Below are 9,656 nucleotides of genomic sequence, written 5' to 3'. Positions count from 1 at the left end.
TGAATGGAAACTCCCCTGCCACTGAGGAAAGACCCCCAGTGAATGAATGGGCTTTGGACTGATCCTGTGTAGTGCTGAGTACCCTAAAATCTCAGTAAAATGACACAGAATTGAGGACATGACTTGGCCTTCTTGAGGCACCTCTTTATAGGAGCTCTTCACTAGGATTTAGTGGCGGAAAATGTAATCCCTTGAGATCCCACGTCTTGCAGAAGAGAGAAAGTGTGCTGGAAAAGTCACAGCCACATCTGACTTGTAATGATCTCATACTGCCCATAGGTCCGGGTGGCAATGTTTTAAACATATTGCCTGGTCTATAGTAGGCACTTACAGGGTTGTCCTAGCAAAGAGCTAACCTGAGCTCCCTTGGGACCTTAAGCCAAAACCAAAGCTAAAAACAATGCTTGTCATTCTGCACTCAAGAGGCCTGTGGAAATCTCGCTATGTTGTGGCAAGAGCTGAGCTAAACTAATTGGTTCTGACTTGCCGGGAATCTGCTGCACTTTTTTCCATTCTAGTTGATGTGGAATTTCAAGTTGTTTCAACAAATGCTAGAGCCTGGCAGTGAAAGTCCAGCTGTAACTGACCCTGTTTTCTGTGTGAACTTGCAAGCTGGGATGTGCCATCCCTCAAAAGCCCCCTCCCCCCAGTACCTTTTTCTGCACAGGAAAGAGGGAAAAGCAAGATGCACTGTATCCTTTCTACCCCATCCTCTCTGATGTCTCTAAATCTGACTAGCTGGCCTCCATGTGAGTCCCTTAGGACAACAGTCTAGTCCAGGGCTACTCATCTTTGGAAGCCCCAGGGGCCACAATGATACTCTCAGCTCGCGCCGAGGGCCACAACTTAAGTGTGGTCACGCTGACAGGCACGAATACAAAGTTTAAGGCAGGACTACACAATATACAGACCCCTATTTAAGTCCATTCTGCTGATATTAATAAAATGCAATAGTTACCCGACTTCCACCCACATGTCAGCACTTTTAATGAGCAATGACAGTCCAGGAATTTAACTACTAAAATGCACCTCAACAGAAGACCATTCTATTGACGACTTGTTTGTTTTGGCTCCCACCCGCAGGCCACATATTGAACCCTGTGTAAATCGTACTGTACAGCAGTCCACGGGCCTCAAACAAACGGGGGACCACAGGCCGCAAACAAAAGTACCCCTGGTCTAGTCCATTCACCCTTTTTACGACTTGTTTGAGGGGAATTAGAAGATATGCCTCCTCTCCAGCTTAGTGCACAGTGACAGCCTCCAAAACTTGATTGTGGTTATGCTTCTGCTAACTTCTACTGCACCTTATGGTATTTGTTGGCACCCTAGAATACACTGGCATAATGGAGAACCTAAGCTGGGGTCTTGCAGGTAGCACAAACATGGAATCTTGACCTGCCTCTTAATTATGTAGGGTGGTTGTAAGCTGATTAAATGATTGTACAGCTCCAGGTGAAAGTCTAGAATTGCTATGGCATTACTAGTTCTGTGAATTGTTGCAGCTATATGCCAGGCTGTGCGCCAGCTTTCAACAATGGGAGAAAATTTTCCCCCCAGATAGATGAAGGATGTTAAGGACTAGTCGACTATCTGCATTTGCTTATCGGATAGTCAGTCAACTAGTCAATCCCTCTCTCCTTGCTGCCTCTATCAGATACAGGCAGCAAAGGGGAGGCAGGGAAAAAGGGGTTCTTCAAAGTGGCAGCACTGCACAGCTGAGCCAGGGGTCAGCTGTGCAGCGGCTGCCCCTTTGACACGCCGCTTTGGCATTTCAGAGGGGCAGCGCTGTGGAGCCCAAGGTCAGCACGGGTTCTGCGCAGCATTTTCCCAAAACCTGGGGTCAGCTGGGACAGTCTTTTGCAACATTTGTTCCTCGCTATTTTCCTAATAGTGCTTCAATCTTCGGTTTCATTGAAGAGTTTTTCAGTGGAGAGAGGCTGAGGCTGTAGGGAACAGGTCCAGAGCTGTTGGGCTCAGCTGGGATGACACCGAACCCTCACAAACTATTCTCAAAAAAATTTGGACCAAAATAGCAGATTGTGAATCTGAGTTGGGTATTTGACTCTGAAATGCACTGAAGTTTGAAGAGGTTTAGAACTCAGTTTAAGGTTTTCTATCCATCTATTGATGAGAACTTCAAGGTGGTCCATCATATGGCTTGATGGAACATAAACCACAAGTTTGCAAATGATAACAGTCAAGTCCATGCAACAAATATCAGTAAGAATTCACCAAAGTAAGCTGACCTGACATTAACACCTTCCATATGTGGCAAGCCCATATTACATGTGGGGGAGGGGGGGAGCTGCCTAAATATTTACTTCAAAAAGATAATGCTTCAGAAATCTCCAAGATGTGGGTGAGATCCTGGTTTCCCCATCAGCCAATAGCAAAATTCCTATTGCAGCCAGGATTTTACTTGAACTGAATGCCAAAGCACACTTCATAAACCCTTCTCAATGACTTACTCAAAAAAAGCAGAGGGATAGGAAAGTTACACAGACTGAATCCTTCACTTAATGAATCTTACAAAGAAGTCAAAGAGCTAGGATAAAAGCCCTTCAGCACTACACTCAACTGGCCTTAAACCAATGTCAGAGGGAGGTCTGGCTTAAGAACGGACTTCTGAATGTTACCAGTAATTGCTTGCCTGCTTATGCCATGGTAAAATGGCATACTGCGTTTATACGGCCTTGCCTCTGAGCAGTTCAAAGGCTTTTGTAATGAAGCATCGCAGCTCTCCTGCCATGGAAGTATTAAATTATCCCTGTGTGTAAGTATTACTGGACCCGTTTTACAAGTGGGCAAAACATGGCATCCGAGATGATGACTCTTGTCTGAGGTTGCAGTCAGGAGTTTCAATCCACCACTCAAACGACGAGCCAAGCTCCCTCTACCATGTGAAATGGTCTGTGTTTATGGGCAATTCTCCTCTTTATGTGTGGTGGATCGATGGTGACTGGGCTGACAGTTGATGGAGAGACGGTTTACCTACGTGACAAAACGAAAGTGTGGGGGGGTCACACCGTAGTAAGGTTTCAGATCTTTGTTAATGCATCGTCGTGGAAGGTGAATTAATTCAGCATGAAATGAATGTTGGAACATTTAGGCATGTAATATTTTTAAAGTTACAGATTTAAATTCTGTGCCATGTTTTAAAAATGGTCACTACTATAATATGTCCTTCTCTGCCCTGGTACTGTTTTCCTTGCACAAGCAAACAATTGTGAAAGCCTTGATTCTCCACTCTTATCTCTATCATGAAGTGGAGAATTAAGTGCTTTAGGAGTTATGGCTGTGTAGGTCGGATGTCCCTCCGCCAATGGAGGAGGGGGGCAAAAGGAGCAGTTGGCCTGGGGCCCAGCAATGTTACCGCCACTGCTAGTACAGCGGTGGCAGCGACCAGAGCCTGGGCCCCCTTTGAATTGCCTCGGGAGCATCACTCCGTGCAATTCTGAAGACCTGGGGGGGGGGGGTATTTGGTGCAGTCCCGGACCTTCCCCTTCTGCCAGGCTGGCTAAGCTCCTCTCCCAGCCTTGGTGGCTAGCTGCTCCACTCCTGGCCAGACTTCCAGCACCCTCTCCTGCTCCCCTCCCTGCTGACTCTGGCAGGCTGCCCTCCCTCAGGCTGCTCCCAGCCAGGCTGCCTTCTCCCCCCGCTGTTCATCCCTGCAGCCATTAAGCTCTTCTCCTAGCAAAGCTACTGCTACCTGGCACGGCTCCCAGATCCTGGCCCTCCTGCCAGCAGACTCCCAGCTGCCAGGGCATTCTGATCCAAGAACATCAGTAGGACCACGGATGTTGTTGGACCAGAAAGTCCCGGTTTAGAGAGGATGCAGAGGGAGACTGCGGCTGGGTAGCAATGTTGACTCTAAGTTCCAGGCAGTGCTGAGATCCTCCAGCAAATATTACTGTTATCAGCGTCAATATTCCTTCCCCCTTTCTGCCTGCAAATGATCACTAAGCTGAAATATGTTCCTCACACAATATGAAGCTTTGTGCTTAGCCTTTGCTTACGCTGCCCTTTGGAAGTCAGGGGAATTTTGCCTGAGCAGAGAGCGAACTACTTGGCCCCAAGTAAAATAAATGTTTGCGAAATGTCTGTTATCATAGTCTTTGTGGGCCATGCCTATCTTACAGAGCACATTCTGTGGAGCTCAAGTAACAGCTCCGTCCTGCAAGCCTGTGCTAGTTTGTAAAAAGGATGGAATTCAGTCTCGTGTTCTTACACTCCTTACCCCGTTATCAATTGTACTGGGAATAGTTGGCTATCAGAAGCCAGACTGAGAACACAAACTCATTTCACATAAAGTTGCCAAGGAGCCAAAACTTTGTTTATTATCAACCTGAGCTAGCTGCGAAGTGGTAGCCTACAAGTAAAACGTGCCATAGCCAACCGCAAATGTCCAGAGCCATCCAGTCCCTGTTGACGATTCCCTCCAACTTCCTGCTGTAGTTTACAAGAACTTTGTTCACCCAAAATAACAGTGACTAAAATACCATTAAAAGCTGGATTTAATCAACCATCTAATCACATGATCCCTTTTTTTAGAATCATATTAAGGACATTTAGGACAACTGGGCGTGGACCAAAATGTAAGAAACCAAACTCCCCAGACTCAAGTTTTGTAGCTGGTTCCAGGCCTGCGAACAGGGAGGGGCAAAGGGGGCAGTTGCCCTGGGACCCAGGACTCCTGCTGCTACGCTCTCCAGACAGCGCTAAGGGCTGAGGAGAGAGGCTACATCACACTCCAAGCAGCGCTGAGAGCCAGCTGCCCTCAGCCCTGCCCCTTCCACCCTCAGCCCCTCCTAGCATCACAAAAAATTCCCCCTCACACCTTGCCCAGGAGCCTGCCGAGGCTGTTAGGTCTGCTGGCTGGTTCCTATCTTTATGAAAAACCCAAATCTGATCAGCCCCCAAAACTTGAAGACAGTCTGGATTTTCATAAGGCCCTGTCAGATGTTCTGATCTTTATGAGCAGGTCTTTGCTCCGATGCAGAACTGATTGCCCAATTGGGCCTTGGCATGTTGATTACTCACAACGTGCTTTTATCTGAAATGTTGATTTTGAAATAATTAAGGGCTTTTACTGAAATAACTTGTCTAGGGAAGTTATGAAAGCTTCATCAGTGGAGATTTTTAAGAACAGATCAGACAATCATCTGCCAGGGATGGTCTAGAGTCCCGCGTTGAGTGTAGGGAACTGGAGAACTAGAAGACCTTGAGGTCCTGTCCTGTCTTATGATTCTGTGCTTTCAGATGTAATAAGAAATGAGACATTTGGTTAGTTTAGTTTAGAAGAAAAAGATTTGCTCAGTGAGCTGTGACTATTCTTTGATCTTTAGGACAATACAGCATTCAGCTTCTCTATAAAGACATACAATAGAACTTCAGTGCCTACTCTGGTATTACCCTTGTGCTATCAACAAAAAAGGTCCTCTAGTCTAAGCCAGACAGCCACACTAGTGTCACCAGCAATCATGTACCTAAATGAGGATGCTCTAGGTCACAAACTCATTCATTTGTATACGTGTCAGCCAAAAATGATGGGTATTTTTTGCATATTGAGTGATTATTTCGGGGGATGGAAGGGGGAGATTAACTGCTGATTAAAAATGTATTCTGTTGAAATAAAAAAATGTATATCCTTATCAAAAATTATAAATATTGTAAAAATCTGTAAATGTTCATGTTTTCCTTTAACCACATGTGCTATACAAACTGCTGAATTCTTTACCAGGAGACCAGAGTAAATATTAAACATTAGCCCACAATCCTGCAAACACTAAGGGTACGTCTACATTGCACGGCTATTTCGGGATACCTTTGGTATCCCGAAATAGCTACCCTGCATCTATACAAGCCTCTCATTATTTTGAAATATTTTTCAAAATAATAGGCATGCTATTTCACCATCCTGGTAAACCTTGTTGCATGAGGGATAAGGAATGGCTCAAAAAAGTGCATTATTTCTAAATTTGGCACTTTGTAGATGTGCCAAATTTCAAAATAAGCTATTTTGTTTTCTTTACCTGCTGTTGTTATATCAAGATCGCTATGAGTGGCACAGATCAGAGAAAGGGTAAAAAAAAAATCTTTCTATACTTTTCAGTTTGTTTGCTTTGTGTATTGGACAGCACTTTGGCTGTGTCTACACTGGCGCAATCTTGCGCAAAAGCGGCAGCTCGTGCACAAAAACTTGCTGCCTGTTTATACTGGCTGTGTGTTCTTGCACAAGTGAACTGACTTTCTAATGTATGAAGTCAGGGCTTCTTGCGCCAGAACTCTGACACTCCCGCTCAGGAATAAGCCCTTTTGCACAACTGTTCTTGCGCAAGAGGCCAGTGTAGACGGGCAACATGAATTTCTTGCACAAGAAAGCCCTATGGTTAAAACGGCCATCAGAGCTTTCTTGCGCAAAAGAGCGTCTGCACTGGCAAGGATGCTCTTGCGCAAAAGCACATCTCTTGCACAAAAGCACATGCCAGTCTAGATGCTCTCTTGCGCAACTGCTTTAACGCAAGAACTCTCGAGCTAAAGAGTTTTTGCGCAAGATCACACCAGTGTAGATATAGCCTTTGTGTATAGTGAATGTCACCATGTCTGTTGTATGGCCAATCAGTTTCCATTGTTGCTTGCCTGAGTGTCTTACAGAGAAACAGCAACCTCCCCCCCCCAAAAATGCAAAATGTTATTGTAAAACAACACGAAGTGTCGGGATTCAAAGACAGGTATAATATCTTATGTTATTTTTAACTCTCCTTGTTGGGGGAGAGAGAGGAGGCGTTAATGGATTAGCTTTCAATTTTACAGTGTCCCTTGTAAGATGTTTTCATAAGATTCAGAAAAAGGGCAAACCTTTATTTTAGTATATCTTACTCCTGGTCCTGGAGCCCTGAGTGAGGCAAATAAAGTAGAGTGCCTTAGAAATATTGACAATATTGGCATGGTTCCTGGATGGAAACATCAGCTTTCATGCAAGGGTGGAGCTAGACAAGTATGCTATGCCCTGGGAAGGGTAGAGCAATTTGTTCAGCCAGTCATCAAAGGAAAGACACAAAGGCTGTATGTATGTGTGTGTCACAAGCTTCATATTAATTTAATAAGTGATTGTTTGCACTATTATGCTAGGACTTTGGTTGATCAGGAACAGACCTGTGGGACATAAAACTGCAATTTACTAACAATTGCATAAGCCACAAGCAATTTTAGCTAGTTTTCTGTATGTCCTTCTGAATCTTCCCGTCTCAGCTTCAGGCATTCCTGATTTTCCCCAAAACACTCTTCACTGTCTGGCAATTTGGATGTTTTTGAAAATCCTACCTAGTGTTGGCCAAACTCTGCTTTTACAGAGTACAGCCTTTATATAGTTACTTACATCTGTAGTTGTGATAAAACATTTCCAATGTCAGAGTTTGGTTTCTGCAAGCTTAAATATGAGTGTCTTTACTCATGTGAGTAATTCCACTGAATTCATTGGGATAATTCACTCGGTAAAATTAGCCATGTGTGTTTGCAGGATTTTCTCCCATTTTACATGGGTGTAAATGATTCCACAAGGTGCAAGGCAGTGGAAAATCAGGCCCAACAAGCCTATTCCTGCTTCTTTAGAATTCATTAGAATTTTATCAGCTGCAGTAGTTTCAGGAAAAGCTCCAAATCCACTATTAACAAATAGAACACACTGGTCCACATTTGAAAGTTTTCCTACTTCATCATCTTTGGAGAAATGTCCGTTCATTCTTACTTACAGTGTGCGTCATCTTTATCAGATATATGCCTCTCGCCAGGTCTTTAGGCACATTCTCTGTGCATGAACCATAATTTCCAAGATAAGGCCCTGATTCTGCAAAATAATCTGGATGGGATGACATTTGTGCATGTGAAGCCCTATGCAGACGGAGGTGGTCCATCTGCAAGGATCAGTTTTCAGGATCTAGGAATAACACATTGACAGTTATAAGTGAAAGTGAATTCCCTTTCACCCTTACCTCCCCCAGTTGCCTTAGTATCTAATTCTGCAAGTTGCTTAGCACATCTGGGACTCTAAGATCCCAATTCTTCATACACTTCGGCGCATGGAACCAAGTACTTAAAGTTGAGTACATATGTGAATCTGGGGATTGGGGCCCATATGACTGAAATGTCAGGATAAGGCAACATTAAGAAAACAAGAAAATAGAATCATAGAATCATAGAATAATAGGACTGGAAGGGACCTCGAGAGGTCATCGAGTCCAGCCCCCTGCCCTCAAGGCAGGATCAAGCTCCGTCTACACCATCCCTGACATACTACTACAAAATAATATACTACTACAAACACATGCTAAACCAAAAAAGGCGCATTAATTTGCATTGTACACCGTGTTATGTAAAATAAAAGAATGCAGGAACAAAGAAGTCATGAATACAGAATATTTGGTTAAAGTGATGGTTTTATATAAAATATTAATCGGAGAGCACAATAGGCAGTGAATTGAAAATTGCTTATAGCAGGGCTCAGCAACCTATGGCTCAGTACAGAACCAAATATGGCTCTTTTGTTGTTCTCACAATCCATGCTACTTTTTAAATTAAAATGAAAAATGAATTCAAAACTTTAAAAACATAATTGCTCATGTCAAGAGGGTCATTTTTTGTCTATTTCCCCTTAACCAGAGGTGAAAGGAGGGCGGTGCATCCCGGTAAGAACTGGCTATGCTGTGGCAAGAGCCGGCTGGGGCACTCTGCTTGTTTTAAAGGGCCAGCTGAGGGCGTGCTGTTGGGGACACGCGCGTGCTCCCAGCGGGGATAGTGAGAGGGGTTGGTGGGGGTAGATGCCTCCATCTAGCCATAGCGGCCCAGATCCAGCCCTCCTCTGACTGCCACAGTCTGTCTCTGGCTGACGTGCTTCTGAGCCAGACCCTGTGGCCCAGCCACAACGGCCCTGCAACTGCTATAACAGCCCGGCTTGGGCTCCTGATGTAGCAGCCTGGCCAACAAGGCCCCAGTCGTGGCCCAGCCCCCATCTGGCTGCAGTGTCCTGTCTCTGGCCCCAAGCCTGGGGCAGGCCCTGTGGTCCTCTGGCTGCAAGGGGGGGAGGGGGCTGGTGGCAGCCCCCCTCCTGCTGTGGCCTTGGGAGGCCACAATCTGGCTGTAATGATCCTGGCCCAGCCTCTCATCCAGCAACTGTTGCCTGGGTGCAGTCGCCCAGCCCTGGCCAGCTCAGGTAATCTGCCCACAGGGCCCCCCAAATATTCTACTTCCCACCAGGGCTGCAGCTGTGGCCAGGCAGGAGCAGCTGGGCAGCCACCATATGACCCATTCTGGCTGGGAGCTGGAGCTGGGAAGCTGGTGGTGGCTGCTTGGCTGCTTCCAGAGCAGGTGGCTTGTTCTGGGCTGCACCACAGCCCCCATGGCTGGGAGGGAGCAGCACTGTGGCCTGGGAAGTTCTAAGGACTGATTGCCCTCAATCCTGCCTCCTCTGGGGGTGTGCAGTCATCCTTATCCCACCCTGTCCTTGGGGTAGGGGGTCTGGCCAGGAGGGAGGGTGCAGGATGTGGCTGGGATCTTGGTATATGTATGTGTGTGTGAGGGAAATGGGGGTCCCAGGGTGCCCCACCTCTCGATGCTCCTACTGACTGCACTTTGGCCAAGGGGAGCAGCAAGAAAAG

Source organism: Pelodiscus sinensis, chromosome 13 (assembly GCF_049634645.1).
Source record: "Pelodiscus sinensis isolate JC-2024 chromosome 13, ASM4963464v1, whole genome shotgun sequence".
In the NCBI taxonomy this organism is placed as follows: domain Eukaryota; kingdom Metazoa; phylum Chordata; order Testudines; family Trionychidae; genus Pelodiscus; species Pelodiscus sinensis.
This window is presented reverse-complemented; position numbering follows the sequence as displayed.